Here is a 22,030-nt window from a genome sequence, read left to right as displayed (position 1 = left end):
GCTCCTACCACCACCATGGCTAAGTATGGGTGGGGAGAACCGCTCCAGCAACAGGGGCAGCTCTGGGGTTTCACCCCATCCCAGGTGAGATGAGAGGCAGGGGGCAGGTGGCATGGGGTGCTGAGCTGAGACCCTGCATGTGGGGCAGGTGCCACCAGCCTGTCCTACAGCTTTGGGGTTGGCACACCTACCTGCGCCATGGTGGAGAGGAACTGGCCCTCCATAAACACACTGGCAGCTTCCCAGCTGGGGGTCCAGCCTCCCACCCCAGGCCAGGGCTGAGGGGTGCTGTGAAGCACAGCGGGGTGCTGCCTCCCACCCTGCTCCCTGCCCCAGTCCTGCTTCAATCTGGACTGTGCTGGAATCATATCCCCCCGCCCAGCTCCTGGAGGTGCTGGGTGAGGGATGAAAAGTGGCTTTCAAGGTATCACGTCTTCTTCTGCCCCATGCAGTAGGCTCCGGCAGGCTCCAGGCTGTGTTCTGCCTGGGGACGGCTGAGCCAAAGCACCTGCCTGTGCACGGCAGGTCTGCATCTGCCAAATCGCAGCCTCACCCCTATGCAGCTGCAGGTACCCTGCCTGAAGCAGGCAGGCATCGTCCTGCCTGCACATCGCCTCACAGCTCCTGCTGGCAGGAAATTTGCACAGTCCCAAGTCCTGCCTGGCTGCCGCAGATGCGGCTCCCACCTTCCCTGCACCAAGGGGAAAATGGAGGCACTGGGGCTGGCAGTGCAGGGAGAGCCCCCACGCCAGTATCATACGCCTGTCCCCATTCTGGCATGACAGGGACGTTCCAAGTGCTGGGTGGGATGCCAGGGCTGGCTGCCCCAGCTGCCCTGGCGGCGGGTGGTGAGCGCAGGCGCCTGCTGCCCGCTGGATTCCCCTGCCTGCCCACGCCAAGCGCTCCCACGAGGGCAGAGTTTGCTTAAACAGAGACAGATTTAACTATTTCCATTACAGCTAAATGATGAGGCCCATAAACTTTATGGCTCCGTGCGCGCAAGAGCAGCTCTAATGGCCTTCGCCATCTGGAGGAGACAGCTCCACGGGGGACCCGCCGCCCGCCCACCGCCAGGACCTGCGCGCCGAGCCAGCACCTTCCCGGCACCAGCAGTGGCGTAGGTCTGCCAGCACCGGTGGGTGGTGTGATGCCACCGGTGCTCCGTGCAGGGCTGGCTGTGTTTGACCCTGCTGTGATCCTGCCATGAAGCAGATGAGCTGGATGTGGAGGTGGCCCAGTTAACACTAGTGCCTGTAGGGGTCCGCAGCCCCACCTGCATCCACACTGCAGCAGGGTGATGGGAGGGCACCCCGGGTGCCTCTTCTCCCGTTTGCCCCACTGCTCTGTGGGGGTGGGCTGGGGGTAGCTACTTGCTTTGGTCCTGCCTGCACCTCCAAATGCTGTGGCCTTCACCGCGCTCCCTGCCACTTCTGCGCTGGTGCCATGCCACAGGATGCGTTGCTGGCAAGCGCAGGCAGGCTGCCCGGCGAGGCTCTGTGCTCTGCCCGCCCGGCGCCCTTCCTGCTGCCCCTGCTGATTGTGGAGGGAGCGCAGGGGGGCTGTGGGGTGCCAGGACTTATGGCGGTATCGACGTGATCCATACAGGGATGCTGCTGGGCTGGCAGTCCGGGCAGGGTTCTGTGGGCACAGCCCTCTCCTCTGGAGGGGTGGAGGGACAGACAGGTGTAGGTGAGGACTCACAAACCATTGCTTCCATGCTGCTGATCTCTGATTTTTTGTGGCTTCCCATGGCAGCACCCCCACGGTGCAGAGCATTCCCCCATGATCGTGGGCTAGGCTTGCTGTGGGGCAGCAGGACTAGTGGGTGCGTGGCCGCATGGCCACTGCTGGCCAGGGCAGAAGGGCTCTGGGGCTGCCAGCTGCTGGCTCTGTGCTGCGAGTGAGGGCTGCTGGCACGGTGCTGCAGCAGAGGATTAGGTTTGGTGCAGGAGAGCCAGGCAAGATGCTTTGAAGTCTCATGAATATGAATCAGTGGCTTGGGGCGGGAGTGGAGGGTCTACAGCTAATCTCTCCCTTGCCATGGTGACAGGTGTGACAAACATCATGGTGGCCAGGAGGCGGAGGGCAGAGAGCCGGCGGGGGACAAGGGATGGGGCTGTGCTGCTGGCACGAAGGTCATCCCTGGTGAAGGGAGGGCAGGTGGCTGGGGCATGCTGAGGTGCTGCACCCAGCACTTTGCAGCACACCCCGCTGAGCCTCCCACATCCTTGCACCCACCCGAGCTCCCTGTCCCCCCACCCCAGCAGGGTGCTGTCCCCATGGATGCTGGCACCCTGCCAGGCTGTGGGTCTCAGGGAAGACGTGGCAGTGCAGCCACTGGCAGTGCCTGGCTGGCTTGGCACTGAGGGTGCTTGGGCTTGCCACCAGTGGCCAGGCTCGGAGTGCAGTGCAGGCAGGATGTGGCCCCTCAGGGCCAGCTGTGAAGGCAGCAGGCAGCTGCCTCAGCTCAGCCCTGCTGGGTGCTTGGGCAGGGGTGCAGGCACAGCTGCAGCCAGGGGACCCACAGCTGGGGAAGGGAACCCCCCTGTCCCTGGCTCATGCCACCACCAGCCCTGCCCTATATGAGCCGTTAGAGCCCCCACGGGACCTGACCGGGTCCCATCGATCCAGGCCCCGGTGCCAACTGCTCAGCAGTGCTGTGTCCCTGCCTGCCATACCTTGGGCTCCATGGAGATGTCATGTTTGGGTCCACTCCTCCTGTGACAGCCTGAAGCCTTCGGTGCTCTCCTAGGAGACAGTAACTAGAGCGGACGCTTGCTCCTAGCAGGACGTGACTGGGGCTTGCAGAAGAGTCTCAGAGATCAATTTGGAAGTTGTTTTGATGCTCTCCTGGTTGCAGGATGGTGGTGGCAGTTGCTTGCTTAGCCCAGGGGACTGTGCATGGACAAGCACTGGCTGGCAATGCACAGTGGGGCTCAGGGAAACTGTTTGGGCTGGTACAAGCCACACAGCAGGCTGTCAGCTTTGCAGCCCTGTGAAGGCTGCGGGTGCTGGCACTGAAGCTACTGTTTGCTCTGAGGGGTGCCTGGAGCTGCCCTCTCTCTCCCAGTACCCATGGCCTGGGATGCTGTGCCTCCAGAATGGGGCAGAGCGGTGAGCAGGGGATGACATCCCGGTCCAGAGTGCTTGCCGGAGGACAGGCAGCAGAGAGCGAGGGTTGAAGCAACGTCATGGCAGGAAGACACACAAATGCAGAGCAGATGTTTAATTATCAGCACAGTGTTTTTGGATCCCTGGAAATCTCTGCATCCAAATGTAGATATTTTATGAGAGCATACGCTTCTGCTGAGAGCTGGAGCTGTAACACAGTGCCCACAAGCCAGTCACTCCACCTCCCCACAGACGGTGTATCGCCGGGCCAGCGCAGTTTGCCTCTGCTGTGGATGTGGCACCCATGGGGCTGGAGCTGGACTAGCGAGAGCGACCAGGAATCGTGTGCAGCTTTTAGGGATGAAGCGCTGCTGCAGACTTGCAGCCCCAGAGGCACAGCCCTCTATCCATCCTACTGCATCCTGCTTTGCAGGGACACACTGGGATGCAGCGCCTGGCTCCAGTGCCCAGTCCAGAGCCCAGCCAAACACAGGGGAAAAGAGGTGCTAGAAACTGCCTTCTCCTTATATCCATCACTTCTCACAGCTGGTCCCTATTGGCCCAGGCAACTTGTAGACATTTCTTCTAGTCCTTTGAGATCTTTGAGGTCTCTGTTTTATACTGTAAGAATTGCTGGGTGTAGGCGTGCATGTCATCCCTGCGGACAGATTGTCTCTCCCATATCTCACATCCCTCCCGTGGCCCTTGGCTGTTCTCTGGCATGCCTCAGGCAGGTGGAGGGCTTTGCTATCAGCAGAGCAGGAGCTGGGGGAGGGCACAGGCAGGGCAGGCAAGTGGAGCCACCCAGGGCTCCAGGCTGGTCCAAGCTAGGCATACCGCTTGCCTCCTGGCTGCTGGAGGAGTTGGAAAGGCTGTCTGTTGTGCCGCAGGCCATGTGCCGCTGTAGGTCCCTCGAGACAGGGACGTGCTGCAAGCCCCTTGAGACACTGCAGCTTGAGGCTGCAGCCAGACATGGGGCTTTTCGGCACAGACCCTAGTGCTTTGTCTCTGTAGTAGCATCATCCAGGCAAGTGCTGGCTGAGGGCAGCCCGTCTCCCTGGCTGGGCACATGGGCACAGTGAGCCCAACTGTGCCAAATAAAGGAGTCAGCAAGAAAAAAACAAGTACAGGCTGGTCCCCACCCACAGGGCAGAAAGTGTTGAAGACCCCTCTCCAGAATCACCACAAGACCTCTGCAGCCCAGGGGAGCCCCCCATGCCAGGGCTTTGCCACAGGAGTGGGTTCAGCACTGGGGCATTGGGCCGCCCTGAGTGTCCCCAGCTGGTCCCGCAAAGCTGCTGGGGGGATGCCTGTGGTGAGAAAGGGATTTCCAACAGCACATCAGGGATGCTGTTTGTCTCTCCCCGACGTGGCCAGCTCATCCCAGGCAACCCAGCCTGCCCTCCCTGCTTCACAGTCACCATGTCCCCTGAGGCTGTAAACATTTTGGATTCCCTGTCTTGCCTGCTCAGGCACCTTACAGATTCAGGGCATGTTGCTGTCTTAAAATCTATCAGGTTTCCTGTCACCTCCCGGGTCCCATGAATCTGCAGGCTGGCGGTGGCGCTGGGACTGAAATGACCCTGTGGGGGAATGGCTCTGTGCACCCCCTGCACCACCTCTAGCTCCCAGTGCCACTCCTCAGCCTGCAGGTTTGTAACAGCCCCCAACCCATGGAAAACTGCTCCAGCCCTGCGGAGGAGAGAGCAGTCTCCAGCATGCTGGAACTGGCTGCTCTTCCCTGGCTCAGCCAAAGCTCCTAGGGACATCCTGGACATTGGGTACCACCTCCAGCTGTGGCCAGCGCTGCGCCCTGGCTGCCAGCTCTGCCGGTGGGCTCAGAGCTGGGGCAGGCAAAGGGCCCATCACTTCCGCCAGCCTAATTAGCCAGGACTTAGAGGCCGGGACATTTTTCTTGCTGCTGTCATGACGCTTGGACACGCCAGCTGAATCCCTGCCCTCGGGGAGGGGGGAATTAGTGATGCTGTGCGTTCCAGAGCCCTGCCAGGCGGCACGGGCTACACACACAGCCGACAGCCCCAAACCCTCATAAATCTCCCTCGCACGGCCCATGGCTCACCTAAGTAGATTTGATTTGTCAAATATTAAAATTAATTTAGGAAGGAATGGTGGCCTGTGTGTGTGCCCTGCTCTCCGGCCTTCCCCCCGCTGCCACCTCTGCTCCTGCCCAATGCATCATCCCCAGCCCCACACTCTCACCCGAGCCCGGGCACCAGGAGCCGGGATAAATCATCCTGCTGCCGTGCTCGAAGATGAGCCGATTGCTTGCTTGGCGGCAGGGGATCACAGGGGAAATCACACCGCGTGCCGCCCGCTCCGTGCCGGGGGCGGGGGAGACGCCACGCTTAGGCAGAGATTTATTTATTTGATTTTACTGGGCTGGGATTTTTTTTTTTTTCATCTCTCAAACGCCCACCAGGGAATTGCAGCCACTGGAATATTAATGCCACGCAGGACACCAGCTCGTTAAAATGTCACCTGGCTGTAATTTCTCCTGTGCTTATTATTCCCCAGGGAGCGCGAGCTCCCATCCCTCCCTGCCTGCGGTGGTCCCGGCACGCGGGGCAGCCCTGCCCGTCCCCTTTGCCGCAGCACAAGCACTACTCCATCACGTCACCCAAAATGTTCCTGGCCCTCTTCCACCACCGCAGAGGTGGGCTGCACCGCCTCCGGCATCTCCTGCTGAGCTGAGCCCCAGGGACCGATGCTGGGAGAGGCCTATGCCACCGGCCAGTGCCAGCATGGTGCAAACCCAGCCTGGCCAGTGCAAGGGACGAGGGGTGCCAGTATGGGCAGGGTGGGGACAGGCAGGAGGTCGGCCAGCGGGCAGTGCTGGCATGGACTGGGGGCAGGGTGGCACAGGGAACAGCTGCCTTAAGGAAACTTTGGCTCAGTTCCTGCAAATTAATGTTTTTTTCCCAAACAGTTTCCTGGCGCTAAGCGCGACGCGGGGAGCAATTATCTTTAGTGTCGATGTTATTACCATAAAAATTGCATTGAGGACTTTTCTCCTCCGATTAGAAAGTTAACGATCATCACTGCCTTCATTGTTCCCCGCACCGTGCTCGCTCTAATAAAGAGTCTGTGCACTTTACTTTTCACTTAGCATGAAAATTACCCAGCTGCTGCTGTGCACGGCTGTGCAGCCCCCACGCTCACCTCCCAGTGACGGGCCCTTAGCAGGTACTGGTGGGGAGCAGCCTCTGGTACGCTGGGGCTGGATGGGCTGACCTGCAGGCTTCCATGTATGGCGAGGGCCAGGGGTCAGCTAGGAGCAGGGGTTGCCAGCATCAGGGCTGCCCGCCCCACGTGTGCGCCATGGGAGTACCTAAGGATGTTTTCCATGTGCTCTCCTCCAGGGACCTGCTGTCAACATGACCATCTGATGGGCATCCCCAGCCCACCAAGCTCCAAATCTGTGGGGTATCACCCCTGCTCCCCTTACCAAAGTCTTGGAGTGGCTGGGATGGGCCTTGCCATGGAGGTTGCACTCCCAGCATGAGCCTCCGCCACGGCTGAGCTGGGGGTCCCTCCCGGCCGTGCTCTCATTACCTCTCAAGGACAGGGGGTGAGGGGTAAGCCCTGCTGCTGCCAGCTGCTTGCCTGCCCTGGCATGCAGGCAGCACAGCATCGCTGCTGACAGCAAGCCGGCGCTGTGCCTGCCTGTGGACATCCAGGCTCTGGCACTCGCCGTCAGTCCCACTGCCTGTGATTTTCACAGGGAATATTTGTATCATTTTGCTCGATACCGGCATAGCTATTTAAATTCTCCAAGTGCTGTAAAAATCTTAGCTAATCTTCAGAGAGCTTTTTTTTTTCTGAAGCTCTTCATTACTCCCTAATTGTTCAAACTTCTCTTCTTTTCCTTCTGATTAAAAGCAGATTTTAAAAGTGCAGTTCAGTTTCTCAGCTATTTTCAAGTCAAATAGATTCCATCCCCCTCTCCATGTATTAATAACCTGTTCTCGTGCATCCCCCAGTGAGCCAGTAAAAGCCCTTCTGAGCAGAGACAAGGTGACAGCAGTGCTCCAGAGGGAGCGATTGGAAGGGGGTTACAGCTTGGAGGGAGAGAGATCCATCCATCCAGCTATCTATCATCCACCCCGCTATCATCCATCTACCGGAGAAATAACATTTGCAATTCCGCTTTAGCTCTTCCTAATAATCATTAATTATTTTTTTTTTTTTTGCCTTCCCAACCAGTAACAGGAGGAGATGCAAGGGTTTGGGGTGTGGGCAGCTCTGTGGGGCTTGGGGGTGTGAGAGGAGGGGGGTACGGTGGGGTAGAGGGGTGGGTTGCAGAGGCTGGTGTGTCTGCATGCTGGTGTGCAGGATGGTTGTTCAGCTGGGTAGCTAGATGAGGGGAAAGCAGGAGAACCCAGTGCTGGCCCCCAGAGCATCCTGCAGCAGGAGGGAGGGTGCCAGGCTGGAAAAGCATCTTTCTGCGGGGACTGTGGGATGCAGGGACTCTGTGGGTGAAAGGCAGGCATGGTGCTGCCCCAGGCTCTGCTCCTGCCCAGCAGGGTGAGCCTGGTGCCAGTCCTGGGTGCACATGGTTCAGTGTGGTCAGAGAGCACCCAAAGGTGCAGCATGCATCATCCTCTCACTGTCCCCTGGGACTGGCCCACAGAGTCCCACTGCCCCTGTCTGGTAATACAAGCCCCGCCCCTGCAAAGCCCTGTCCCCCAGCCCAGCTGGCCTGCCACTGGAGAGAGGACAGTGATGGATTGCAGCACTTACACATCTTCCCAGGGAGGAAATGCCAGGTCCTGCAGGGTTCCGTCAGCTGTCGGGCTGCAGCCACGCTGGGGAGCAGGTGCTGGTTTCCAATGAGCGGTGCAGAGGGCAGGAGGGAGAATCCTGGTGCCGATACCCAGTCCAAGCGCCTTCCATCTCTTAGGCACCTTCCCTCCTTTTAGTTACCACCACACAACCTGCCTTGGGCAGGGAAGCACCATAAAGGTGCCTGGAGGAGACCCCAGCACGACCCAAGGGAATGAGCTTCTGAAGCTAATGATCCCGCTCTCCAGGGAGCTTCAGACCTGCCTCCATGTTGGTTTGCACCATCTTCAAGCCATGTGCTGCTCTTAGACCATCACGTGCCAGTGCCAGTGATGATAACATTTTAGAGCTTGTGAGCCATCAATTTGGTCACCAGGGTTCCTCAGACCCAGGCTAAGACATTCCTCTGCAGCTCTCAGCTTTGATGTCCTGGAAACGTACACAGCACCCTTGAATCCCCAGCCACATCCATGGCAAGTCCAAGATGTCCCCTGAGCCCTGCTGGAGAGGACTCTTCAAAGGTCTCCTCATCCCTCTGGGTAACTCAGGCCACCCTTCACACTTCCCATGGAGAACAGCGGGGCAACAACAGGGATCTGATGGGGCTGAGAGGCAGGAGGGCCGAGGGAGTTACCAGAGGCTTGCATCAGCACTTGGGAGAGGCTGCAGGCAGGGTCCTCCACACCAGGGTCAAACCTGCAGGTGATGCCAGCATGCTCATGGCTGTGGCCATGCCATAGGTGGAGGGATGCTGGTGGCCCAGGCATGGGGAGAGCTGCTGTGCACCAGGGTACCAGCATCACCTCAGCTGGCCTGTCCCGGCAGATGGCAGCAGGGACGCATCACAGCCTGGCAGCGCATGGGGACCTGCCTCACACCCCGACCTTGGAATAATCTTCAGTAGGATTAAGAGCTTAAATGTATCTGTGTAATTGCCAGGCCCCTGCTGAGCTGGAGAGAGTGTGAGTGCCAGCACAGGGAGGCAATGCCCAGGCATGCCTCTCTTCCTCCTGCTGCCTGCTGCTGCCTGCTGCCACTGCCACCACTGCAGGCACCACTGGGAGCTGCCACCCCGAGCACGGGTAGCTGGGTGCAGGCAGGTGGCTCAGGAGGAGCGGATACTTGACACGGAAAGAGATGGTGCACAGGCACCACCGGGGAATGGACTCCACAGTAGGCTCCAAAGGAGGACGCCAAGTGTGCAGAGAACCCTGGGTGTGCTGCCCACACCTCCCTGGCACCCCCTTGGTCCTCACAGGCGCCTCTCCAGGCACCCCTCTGGCACCCACCAGCTCTACACCCAGGGATGGATATGGGGCTGCCCCTGTGTGCCTTGAGGAATAAGGAGGGTTGGCCGGGATGCTGGGGGCCAGGGGACTGTGTCCTGCAAGGCTGAGCCTGCCTGGGTGGATGATTTAGAAGGATTTGTTCCCCTGCCCAGGGGGAGCAGGGCACATGCCTGTTGGCGTCTGGAACTGTGGGATGCTCAGCGTGGATTTTCAGCACCCATCTGCAATCAGATGTTCAGGCTTGGCAGAAGTGCCAGGGGGTCTCAGACACCCCTGAGGTGCACCCAGGCAGCAATGGGCTAGGGACACCCAGAGCACCAGTTTGGCCCCTGCCCAGCCATGCCAGGGAGGTGCCAGCACCCTGGTCCTGGCCCGTCCGGCTGGTGCAGGGCTTGGCACAGAGCAGGGAGCTGCCATCCCAGCCCCCTCCCTGTCTGCCTAATGGTCCCTGACATTTAAATGAGATTTAGTGCTCAGCCCGATGCTGAATATTCATGAGCCCATGCGGCCCTGACAGCCCGGCTGGGGCTGCTCTCATGATTAATAATTTGTTTTTCCCTTTACTGTAAACCTCACCTGCACTCGCTCCTTGCTCTGGCACTGCCAGCCCCATTGCTGCTGAGAAGCACCCATGCCTTTGCCCAGTGGGTCCTTGGCCTCCCTGCCTGCTGTGGGGCATCTGCTGCAGGGCCGGGCAGCCCCCCAGGGACCCAGCCAGGGGGTGAGTGGCATCTGCCAGGCTGGGAACCCCTTCATTGCTCTGAGTGGGCCAAGCCCTGCACAAGGGAAGCAAGCATGCTGCCTGCTCCTGGCATGGAAGCAGCCCCTGGATGCCCAGCCTCTGCAAAGGAGCCCTGGAGATACTGCATGGGCCACCCCAGGGAGCAGTCTGCAGCCCACAGCAGTGCTGTCCCTCACCCCCTCCCTGTGTCCCGAGCTGAGTGTCAGCACAAGCCCATGGTGGTGGGTCCTGGAGTAATTCCAGTTGCCCCCAAATAGAGACACCCTGGAGAGATACAACCAAGTCCTCTCGCTGTTTGCATGCTAGGCTCCATGTCTGTTGGCACCAGCCCAGGCAGTGCCGAGGCTGCTGGGCTCTCCTGGGTGGAATGGCAGTCCACAAGCCCAGCATCTGGGACCCTCTTTTGGTGCTCTTTGTGTGGTTTGTGGCTGGTGCAGGTGTTCCCACTGCAAACCCAGCATAGCAGTGCCCAGCCCTGCCTCAGACGCTCTGCCCTCCCTTGCATCCATGCCCAAGGTCACTGCTCCCAGGACCCTCACCTCCCATCTCACTGCCCGCCGGCTGCAGTGTGGAGGTGTGTGCAGTGACATGACCAAGCGGGACCAGCCCCAGGGAGGTCCCATGGGACCTGGGAGGGAGCCGTCTCCCCTCCAGCTCAGCAGCTTGGCTCCGGCAGCTCTGTGCAAATTGCATAAATATTCATGGCCAACCGAGGGAAATGTGACTGTCCCGGCTGATTATATGCGCCCGTCCTGAAGGCTGCAGCTGCTCCCCAGCTACTGCTGGCCGAGCACCTGCCTCATGGTGAGAGGCAGCGAGGGCACCCTGTGCTGCCCACCTGCAGCATGGCATGGGACACGAAGCTGCTGGCACCCCCCACAGGGCTGGAACAAGGGCTATGGACTGGGGACATGCTTGTCCTCAGCCCTTCTGCAAGCTCAAGCCAAGGATGGAGCTTTTCCAGAGAAGGTCCCAAGATACCGAGGGACTTCCCAGGGTGTCCAGCCAGCCTGGCTACTTGGCTCAGGGACTCTCCTGAGTGCAGTCATGGAATGCCCATTCCCTGGTGACATGTCACACCCACTCTGGTGACACTGGCACATTCAGTGCTGCCTGTACTCCCCAGTGCTTTGGGCAGATGTGGGCAGTGAGTAGGACAGAGCTCCCGGGAGGAGCCCAGGGAGGCAGCCCAGCTGGGATCCCCCCACGCTGCAGAGATTAATCCCCTGCAGACCTGAGCAAGGTGCTGGGCTAATAGCCTGATTTATTCCTTCCGTCTCTCTGGAGCACGCGAGGTTCCCCACTGTGTCCTGAACGACCTCATGCATAATACCATGAACAATCCTATTAACGCCGCCCTGCCACGCACTCCCTGCCTAGCGCCGCCACTCGCCAATGCAATTTCCCCATGATATATGGGAAAAATAATTGAACTATATTTGAAAATATATTGAGAATTACAGCTCGCACCCGGCGGGATTTATAGGGGCCATATTTCACAAAACCACAGCCCTGCACACCAAGGCACCTGGTGCTCCCACGGAGAGACCCATGGTCATGGTGGGTGCATGCCCAGGGCAGACAGCGGGGGGATGGGTCCCACCACCCTCGTGAGGCTCAGCGTGTGCCCATGGGAGTCAGTGCAGGGCACAAGGGGGTTCTGGCACAGCCCTGTGCCCTGGGAGCAGGGTCAGGGTGCCATGGGAGTGGGCGGTGGGTGCAGCAGGCATGGAGCACCCAGCTGCGCCTGTAGCCGAGGCAGCAGCTGCAGCCACGGGTGCAGCCATGTGGGCACAGCTGCTGCCAGCCAGAGCTGGGCTGAACTTAATCCCCTCCCAGCGGGAGAGAGGAAACGCTCCTGGCATCACGCTGCCTGCTCAGCTGCATGGCTCTGCTCACCATGCCAGGTGGCCAGTTAGCCGGACACCGGTGTCCCCTAGCCTGCCACAAGGTGTCCCCTCGAGGGGCTGGTGACTCCCTGGCCAGGCGAGCCCCCATGTTGAAGGAGGCAGGAAGGGGTCTGAGAGCTCTCCACAGAGCTTTGAGTCCTGCAGCCCTCTGCAGCCACCCCTCTAGCCACTTCGGCCCTGGTGCTGCCCTGCCTGCGGGATGGCATTGCCCTGCCTGGCTCTGGATGCCCGACGGAGTGATGGTGGCGGTGGCTTCGTGCCCAGGGGACATGTCCCTTCCCTCCTCATGCCCACCTCTGCCTCTCACACAGCCCCCCTGCTCCCTGCCCACATGCCCCGGGCACCCCTGCCCCAGCCCCCCCAGCCTAGTTGCCATGCCAGGCACGTCCTTGGTACCGTGGGTGCTGCTGGCACAGGTGCCTCGGGGAACATTAATCTTTAATTTCCTGTCAAAGCCTCTCACCGGAGAGAGCACGCCTGGTATGGGGGTGCAGCAGATGCCCGCTCTGATCAGGGGGCTGGGAAGCAGGCTGCTCCAGGACACAGGGGGCTCAGCTGGGGCACCCAGACCTCCACTGCATCCCGCAGCTGCACAGCCCTGTGCCCGAGGCAGGCAGGGGATCAGCATCAGCAGATGTGCGCCCCTGCATGGGGAGGAAGATGAGAGAGGTAGTGATGCTGCCCAGATGGAGAAGCTCCCCCGGGGCCACTGGCTGCCCAGGCTGGGCAGAGTGCTGACCGTGGGAAGCCCACCTTCTCCCTGGCCCTGGCTGACCCGGCTGTCCTCGTAGCTGCCCCTGCTACGCATGCAGGGATGGGGCACATTTGCGAGCAGCTTTTAGGGCTTCGGAGCTGGAGAGCCTTCATTGCTGCAGCCCATTGAAGGGATCCCTGGGCATCGTCGTCTGGAGGAAACTCCCGGCGTGCCCTGGGGAAGGGGAGCTATAAATAGCTGCACAGCGAAGGGCGGAGGGAGACTGTTTGGGAAGCCGTTTTGTGATCGGAACAAAGAAGAGGCGTCTTTGCACTTGCTCTTCATTAGCTGCCTTCCTCTGGCTGGCCGGGCCAGGATGCGCTCGCATCGAACGACAGCAGGATGTAGCTGCCGGTGTCAAGGACGCGAACAATAAGGGCTTTAAATAGCAGCGTTGCCTTTGAAACCCGCTTGCCTGCACCAAAGATGGAGCCTGGGAAAATTGTGCGGCGCGAGAAGCCAGGAGATGTGGGAACGTGGGTGCCCTCGCCCCCAGGAAGGGTCCCCCACAGTGCCACGGCTGCTGCCCATGGGCAGGCAGTGCTGCAGCCAGGACACACAGACACCTGCCCAGGAACGACCTGGGATGCCTGGGTAGATCCATCCAGCTCCTCCAGCAGCTCCCAGAGCAGCAGAGTTCAAATCTCCCCCTGCATTGTCCCCTGCAGCCCTAGGCGTGTGGTTAATTAGTAGCACCTCCCTGCGCTGCCAGAAAGGTGTCCCTTGGCTGCTCCTGCTTTCCTCTCCCTCTGGCTTCAGGGCTCTGATCTCTTCCCACCTTCCTTCAGGAGATGAAAGAGCCCTGTGGAGGCTGACAGCGGTGTCCCTGCTATGCCCGGCACAGAGGCAGTTTTTCATCCTTGCCAGGATAAGCCAAATAGCCAAGTGGCATCCAGCGGTGCCAGCAGGGATTTGGTGCCATGTGAGATGGAGGAAGAAGGTGGTCTGCTGTCTTAGGGAGCCCAGGTCCATGCTGTGCCAGTGCAGGTCGTCCCCAGCCCTGGGTAGGGCATGGCGTTGGGTACCCAGGAGCTGCACATTAGGCTGATGCAGAGAGATCGGAGCCGGTGGGCCACGTGCGGGCACGTGCATGTGCACGGGGGGGCCGGCTGCGCGTATTAGCAGGCCCTTAAATCAACACAGCACTTCAGACAGGAAGGAAATAGGCTTTGCCGACGGCAGGAGCGGCACTTGCTTTGTGCACATTACAGAACATCAGGAAAATGTCAAATTTACATAAAAATGATACAAACTCATTGGAAGAAACATGCATCCAATTATCGGCCCCAGCGCTGACACGGCTCTGCAGCCAGAGGCTGGCCGGCCGGCTGGCTGCAAGGGACCCAGCCCTGGGGCACGCATTTCATCTCTGGGTGTTTAACATCAAAGCGGCAAACAGGCTCGGCTCTGCGGGCCACCCTGCTCGCCTGCTCCCTCCCGCCAGCTGCCTGCTGCTGCACAGCCCCGGCACGACGGGTGCAGGGCAGGGGGCACGCCGGGTGCACAGCTGGGGTGGGGGCTGGTTCTGCTCCTGCCAGGGAATGGTGGGGAAGGGGCTGTGCGGCTGCAGCACCCCTGTATGGCAGGGGCGTTGGGGAAGTGGAGGCACCGCTGAGCAGCCCAGAGTAGCAGCGCTGGAGAGCCTGCTCACGCAAAACCCCTTCGGAGATTTTGCTGGCACAGCACTGAGATCCCGTTCCTGGCTCTGTGCCAGGCTGTGCCGGTGGCCCTTTCCCTCCTTCCTGCTCCTGCCTGTCCACCAGCGTCTCCAGGGCTAGGAGAAACCACATCTGACACATCCCTCCTGTTGTGGCCCCACAGCTGGGCAGCGTGAGCTGGTCATGACAGCCTGCATTCACTCTGGGGCTAGGGGCGCCCAGGGGGACAAGGGCTGGATGTGGGGACACAGGAAGGGGTGTCCCCAGTGGGTGCTCTCTGACTGTGCCCACTCCTTGCTCATGCTGGCATCCCACCCAGCTGCCCAGGATTGATGGCCCATCCTGCGTCCCCTTCCCGGCACGGTGAATGCTATGTTTCTATCCCTGCCGCCTGCTGGGATTGATGTCTCACTGAGCGCAGGCAATGGCCGTAACTCACACCCAGGAGCCGGGCTCCCGGCTCATTACTCACTGGGCACCGTCACCGCATGAGTTACAGCTCTGCTTCACATCGGGACACCTCAGCACCAAGGCATCAGGGCAAGGGGGGACATGGCTGAGGCAGGGCTGGGACAGGGGACAAACCTCTCTCTCCAAGCATCCCATGGGCTGGCAACCCCAGACACCCATGCCTCCTTCCCTGGCAGTGGGGTAGGAGGTGGGCACACGTGGCCCCTAAGGCGGGATGCTGAGGTCCCAGCCGGGGGCAGAGGGTGGCACCGCAGCTGGGATTCCCCACACTGAACCCGCCAGCTGGTGCCCGGCTGCAGCGCTCGGGGGAGGCTGACGAGCTGTTAATTACAGGTGCTGCTTGGCTGGTGCAGCGCGTCTCTGCTGCTCGGCTGGCAGAGCCGTGCGGCGGGTGACACACTCCATGATAAATTGATATCCCGTTTAGCATCAATTTTCCCTTCTCTGGTGGCAGACAACTGTGCTAATGGGATGGGACAAGTGAAAATGAAATAACAGGCCCTGAGCACACCGGCACGTGCCGCACCACTGGCCCTCCTGCATGGCTGTTGCTTCCCAAGAGACAGGCAGGACCCCACACGCCCTGGGGTGGGGGAACTGGGGGGCCAGCAGCCAGCGGGCCAGCTGCAAGCAGCTTGCCAAGTTGCTGTAGCACACCTGGGGCAGGTTTGCAACACACGGTGTGCCAGCGTTTGGTGCCACTGCCAAGTCTGGTGTTTGCAGAGCACACTGTGCCTGGGGGGAACTGCTCTTTGCATCAGGCTTTGAGGCAGGCATTGGAAGAGGGCTGGTTGCAGCATGCCCAGCTCTTGGTGGTCAGCATGGGAGTGCCTGGTGTCTGCGTCCATGTGGTGTTTGCAATGCATTTAGAGCAGAGTACCTTGGCACATTTCATTTATAGCACAGCACATAACAAGGAGCCAGAAATGCATTTGGTTGGCATTCAGTGCCCATGCTGTGTTGCATATTTGCAATGTGCACAATGCCCAAGCTGATATATGCAGAATCTTCAGTGTCTGTGCCAGGTTTGGTGTCTGCATTAGCCCATGGCACTCTGTACCCACACTCACATGTTCTTTTTGACATACTCAGCGCCAGCCACACACTTGTTATCAGGAGCGTATTTGTCAAATTGGTGCCTGCGGTGTGTTTGCGGTTGCGGTGTGTGCAGTGCTTGATGCCCACGGTTTGCTTGATAATTGCAGAGTGCTCAGCACTTAATACCTGTGGCATCATTGTTATTTGCTCAGCACTCGCACTCAGTGGCAGCAGCTCTCAGCACACATGGTGTGCTTGGTGTGTGGGACCCGCCGCCGCTGATGTTTGCAGCACCTTCAACATTTGGTGGCAGCTGCGGTTTCATGTTTGCCAAGCACCGAACAATCTCTGCAGGCAGCGTTTCATATTCAAGGTGTGCCCAGCGCCTGTTAGACTTGGCACTTGCGGCATAGTCAGTGCTTGCACTGGCCTACTCTCTGTGCTGTGCTCGGTGTTTTGGTTCCTGTGGTGTGATCAGTGTTCACAGCAGACTCCTGGCACTGTGGATGGCGCTCAGTGCCAGTGCTGCGTGCAGCGCTTGCAGTGGGCTCAGCCTGCGGCACCCGCAGCATGCTCCCGCTGTCCATGCGCTCCCTGCTTGCTCCTGCAGGTGTGCATACTTGCCACTTGCCCTGCATCCAGCCCCCAGTGCCTAATGCGCTGCCCATTTCTTGTGTGCCTTGTGATCACAGCCCATGGTGTGATAGGTACAAGCTTCCTGACGCTTTTTCTATTTACAAAGCTTCCTGCACAGTGTTGGTGGTGTTTCTGCTATTTAGCCTGTGCTTGGTGCTAGATGCCAGCCCACCTTGGAGTGGCAGCATGCTCTGTGCATACTGCTATTGCTGGCTCTCGCATTAGCAGTGCCATCAGTCTGTGCTTTCCCTGCCGAAGCTCGCTCTGCAGCACACTCAGCACTCACAGCCTGCCATGCATCCCATGTTCACAGCACAGTTTTCACTGCCTGTGGTGCACCGGTGGTGCCCTCAGCACTTGGTGTCAGCTGCCCGTTTGCAGGGAGCTGGCACTTGGTGCCTGAAGGTGTCGTATTTGCAATGGCCCAGCTCACATTTGGGGTCGATGCTTCCAGGATGCTCGGCGGTCAGATGCTTTCCCTATTCTCAGCATGCCCAGGATGAAGCCCAGCAAGTTCCACTCTTGGTGCCAGTGGTATGCTGGGGGTTTGAAGCACACGGGGTGCTGAAGGCACCCAGCTCTGTGGCGTGTTTGATGTTAGCCATGTGCTCCGCAGCAGGCGGTACCCGCCTTGCTGTCAGTGCTCGTGGCCCATGCTGGGGCTGATTGATTTGATATGCTTGCTGGCCAGCTGCGTGCCATGCCCTCAGCACACGCAGCCCGGGGGCCCGCCACCAGGCTGGATCCCAGCTCCAGGAGCTGAGCTGTGGAGCTGACATTGGGACTTCCCTATGGCCTCCTCTGAATTCTTGCTCCCCCCCGGACCGACCTGGTCCAGCCACTGCCTCCCTGCCAGCCGCTGAGGAGGGGCAGTCCTGGGCTTGGCTCCCAGCCCCTTCACCTGGCAGCTCGGGGACGGTAGGTAGGATGCCCCTGTCACACATGCCGTTGGTGGGGCCGTGGCATTAAGGTTGAGGTTTTAATCACACAGATGTCAGGAAATGGGGAGCGATGGTTCCCATGGTAACACTAACTCTGCCCCTTGCCCGCGGCGCGGCGGCTGTGCATGCAGGGCCATCATGGGCACCATGCGGCTGAGCTACAGCTGCTCGGGGACCCATAACTTCCAATCTTCTGACTTGGGTGCATTTAAAACCTCAGCCCTATTGCTGCGCTGAGGCAGCTCTGCTGGCAGTTTATGGCTCTGTTGTTTTTAGGAAAGGCAAGCAGAAGGCAGGAGCTGCCTGGGCGAAGCACTGCAGATGGGGCAGGAGGAGCAGTCCGGGGCAGGAGGGAGCCACCGGGCACAGCCCAGGCACAGGTGCCAGTGGCTGCAGGGGACAGGGCAGGACAGGGCCTGTGGGCACAGCTGAGCATGAGGGAGCAGCTGAGTGATGTCTCCCAGAGCGCGAAGAAGAGTGGATCTGCATGCTCTGCTGCCTGGGCACACTCCCAGCCGTCTTCTTGCATCCCCTGGGGCCAGGGCCAAGACAGAGGAGCTGCAGTGGGTGGGCACCAGCCCTGCTGCCCAGTGTGGGTGTTGCTGGAGTGCCAGCATCACCTGTGCCCTGCACTGGGGCTACTCACAAGCTGCATCTCTCTAGAGGTGCCTAAAAAGCCTGGTGATGGGCTCCCTGCCACTGCTGTGCCAGGCTCCAGCCCTGCAGCATCCATCACCCTTCTGCTCCCATGCCAGTGCAGAAGAGACCTGCTCCCTGGTGCAGGGTCAGGGCTGTGGGGCGTGGGATGGGTTCTCATGCTCTCTGTGTGCCACAGCAAGGCTGCACCCAGCTGTACCCTGCCCCTCCAGTGCGGCACAGCTCTGGGCATGTCCCTTTGGCTATGAGATGCCCTCCCAGCTGTGCCCATATAGGTGTGTTCAGAAACACCCCTACCCATGCATGCAGCTGTGCATGCTGGCATGCCAGCCTTGACAGTGTGCACCTGGGCTGGCGCTGTCGAGACAGGACAGGGATGCCCAGCTGATGCTTGAGGGCTACACACGGTGGCCAAGACTCACCCCAGCAGGGAGTCCAGTGCTGTGGGGGCCTCCCACCACTGGAACCAGGGTGGTCCCCCAGGCTCAGCCCAGTTCATCCATTTAAGCAGCCCTTGACTATGAGTCAGAAACTGCTGGTAGGCTGCTTTAGGGGGTCATGCTTCCCCCAATTCGTGGAGGTCTCCGGGCCTGGCTTATGATCAGGGAGGACTGTGGCCAAGGTGGGCTGCCCTTCGTCCAGTTGCCTTTACTTGGTTATTGTTTAGGAGGGAGTGAAACAGGGGGTGCCCTGCTCACAGTGGGGCCAGGGGAGCCTTGACCATCTCCTGCAGTGCTGGCTAGAGCATCTCCCAGCCCTGATGCTGCCCTGCCTGCCTAACTGCTGCAGCTCCTATAATGTATTCATCCCAGGGTGCCCTGGTGCAGCTGCAATATCATTATTGGAGTTTATTACACCATTAGCTTTAAAGTTTTATAAACCACCAGCCAGGTAATAAGCGGGGGGTGGGGGGGCTCATCCTGCAGGTAAAGGGCCTGTGGATAGCACTGGGGACTGTCCCAGCAAGGTGCTGAAACCAGTTTCCCTGCTGTGCTGGTGCTTTACTAGTGGTGCAAGCCCAGAGGCACCCCAGGCACGTGCCCTAGTGCCGAGCGGCTCAGCACAGTGCGTCCACGTGCCAGCCTGCCCGGCTGCCCTCCTCAAGATGGCAGAGACCAGGGAAGATCAACCAGCTGCAGCAATAAAAGGCTATAAAACCAAATGAGTGACTGCACGCTGCAGTGATGGCTCCCAGGATGCCTTCTCCTTCCTAACACCACCGAGGGCAGGAGGGACCACGCTCACCCCAGTGCCCTGTGCTCAGAGCCCGTGCTCCTGCAGCCGCGCAGCCACTCTCCGGGCACATCTGCGACTGCCTTTCCAGCCGCAGGTGATGCTCTGAGCGTGGCAAGACTGTTTCCTCCACTCCTTCCACTCAGTTCTGGAGGGCAGCATTAGCTGAGCCTGACCTCCTGCCGGTCATGGGCCAGCGAGCACCACCAGATGCCTGGAGATAGGTGCTGGGCTGAGCATCCTCCTGGGGATGCTAAACACTCTCTGCTGAAACATGTGCACATTTTGCTAGGAAGGGATGCTCCATGGATTTGGGAGGCTTTTAGATGTGTTTTCTCTCGGTGAGGATGTTTGTGTGGTGCAATCAAGTGGCTGGCTCTGTTTGGGGGTGGTTTGTACTGAGAGGGTCAGAGCAGAACACGGACAGGGGATGCTGATCACAGCTGCTCCTCTTGCTTTCAGCCCGGCAGAGCCAGGGTGGTGCAGGTCCATGGCATGTTGATTGTCTCAGATGGAGACCAGGAATGGGGGCTGCTGGCAGGGGTGGGCAGCCCACAGCAGTCGCTGCCTGCTGCCTCTCCAGGGGCAGGGGGGCAGGGGCTGGCTGGGCTGGGAGCATGGCTGACCATCTTTGGCTGGAAGAAGTCAGGAGGGCAACTAGCAAAGTCTCAGCCATTCCCTGGGGCTAAACACCATGGAATCAACCTGGGCCCAGCACAGACCCTTCTCTTCTTTGAACTGGGCTGGGATTTGTCCCATTATCCCACTGAAAGTCCATGGGATTTAATCCAGCTCTGATGTGGGTAGACATTGTCCTCTCAGCCATGGTGGATGCTCCTACACCCAGATCCTACTGAAACCCACACCTTAAATTCCTGGAGGCAGGACCCCAAAAGCCGCATAAACCCAGCATTTTTCTGGCAACAGTAAAAGGTGTACAGAGCACCTTGTGCAAGCTCATGCACACAGCTTACAAAAGTGACTTTGTAATTGAGGTTTTGCGCTTAATGAAGGAATAAATTGCATGGGAGTGTTGTCCTTAATTGGGGTGTTGCATTAATTAAGGTATTGCACTTAATTGGGGTAAAGCATTTAATAAGGTATTGTGTTTAATGGGGGTAGTTTACGTAAATGGGGTCAGTGTGTTAATGGGGTGCTGCATCATTGATGCATCTGCTGGTCCTGGCAGACGTGTCATCTGCTGCTGTGGGCTAAACTGGAGAGCAGCTCCCCACACGTGGGGGAGCCCAGCCCAACCCAGCCACCGCCTGACAGGGAACTAGGACCATCAGGGAGGCTGGTGTGTGGCACCAGAGCTGCTGTCCTCCCCATCCCAGCACCACGCGGCTGGTAACAGTGTTTGTACAATGGCTCCACTCCCTGTGCTGGTGCATACAGCCCGCTCCTGCCCTTCCCAGCCCCGCCGCTCCCCACAGGCTCAGGAGGTTGTGCAGAGATTTTGGTGAAGTGGGGTGCAGGCAGCATTACCGCTCCTGTGGCTATCCCACAGCCAGCTCCATGGCAGGCGGTGATGCCCAGCACGCTCATCACACCGTTGCCAGCCCTGCTCTCCTGTAATTGGAGTGGACATCTTGTCATCCCACATCTCCCCACAGCCAAGGTACTCATCGCCCTCGCCATGGAGCCTGACCTGCCGGGCAGGCACTGGCAGCATGCCGAGGAGGCCATTGGAGGAGGCTGTGCTTGTTAAGCTGACGTGTTTGCAAGGGTCTCGGAGGATCGAACTAGTGCAAGGCAGAGCCAAACACTGTGGCCAGCTGGGCTCCACGGTCACGTTTCCTTCAATTAGATCAAAATTAATGATCGCCCCAGATCCACTTCCCTCTGGGTGCAGGGCTGCGGCCAGCACCAGCTCCAGAGCGTATGGAGCTGTTGAAGAAGATGCAGCAGCCAGCTCATGGCTTGGGTTGGTGGCAGAAGCACCCAGCAAGCAGGATCTACGTCCCGGACAGCTCAGACTAGCAGGGCATCAGATGGAGGCTGCCTGCTGGGGGTCTCCCCTTGGGCAGATGCCTGCTGCCCACCCAGGGCTGTAACTGTCCTGTCACCAGTGTTCCCCATCCGCCCGGGCTGCCCCAGCCCCAGCACCCCTCGGTCCCCTGGGCTGACCCCCCTGTGCTGTCCCTGAGGACTCGCAGCCCCGCAGGGTGGCCAGGAGGGTGGGCTCACTGCAGTGGCACAGTGCCAGTGCCAGTGTGCAGTGGGAGGTTGCGTGCTGGTACAGCAAAGAGTAAATCCATCAGCTTGGTGGTCAGAAAATCACAACCAAACCCTCATCCAGACAGGCCTAAGAATAGAAACAGACAGTGTCTGTGTCTTGGGGGAGGGGGTGAATTATTACGAGGGTGCTGGAGGACATCACAGCAGCATCAGTCCCACCAAGCACCCCTCCAGGCTGTGGGACAGCTTCTCCCACATGGAGACTCCACCTGACCCCTGCTGTCTTCTACAGCGTGTCAGGGTCTGGTGCTCTAGAAAGCCCCCTTCCTGTGCTCACAGAAGTTATTTTGTCTATGGATGCAGCCTCTTAGCCTCCTTTGCTCTTGCCCAAACCCCCAGTGCCTCCAGCTGGTCTCCAGCATTGCTCTCTGTTATTGCCATCCTCTCGACTCTTTCCAATTAATTTGCATTTTTCTTGACGTGTGGTCCTGGATGAGGCACAGGGCTCCCACTGAGGCCTTGCCGCCAGCAAGTGCTTCAGATGCCTTGTGAATGATGCTCCTTCTCAGGCAGCCCTGAGCAATGTCCTCCTTTCCACCGAGCTCA

The sequence above is a fragment of the Falco punctatus genome, assembly GCF_963210335.1.
Source record: "Falco punctatus genome assembly, chromosome: 8".
NCBI classification, from domain to species: domain Eukaryota; kingdom Metazoa; phylum Chordata; class Aves; order Falconiformes; family Falconidae; genus Falco; species Falco punctatus.
Note: the sequence above shows the minus strand (reverse complement) of the source record.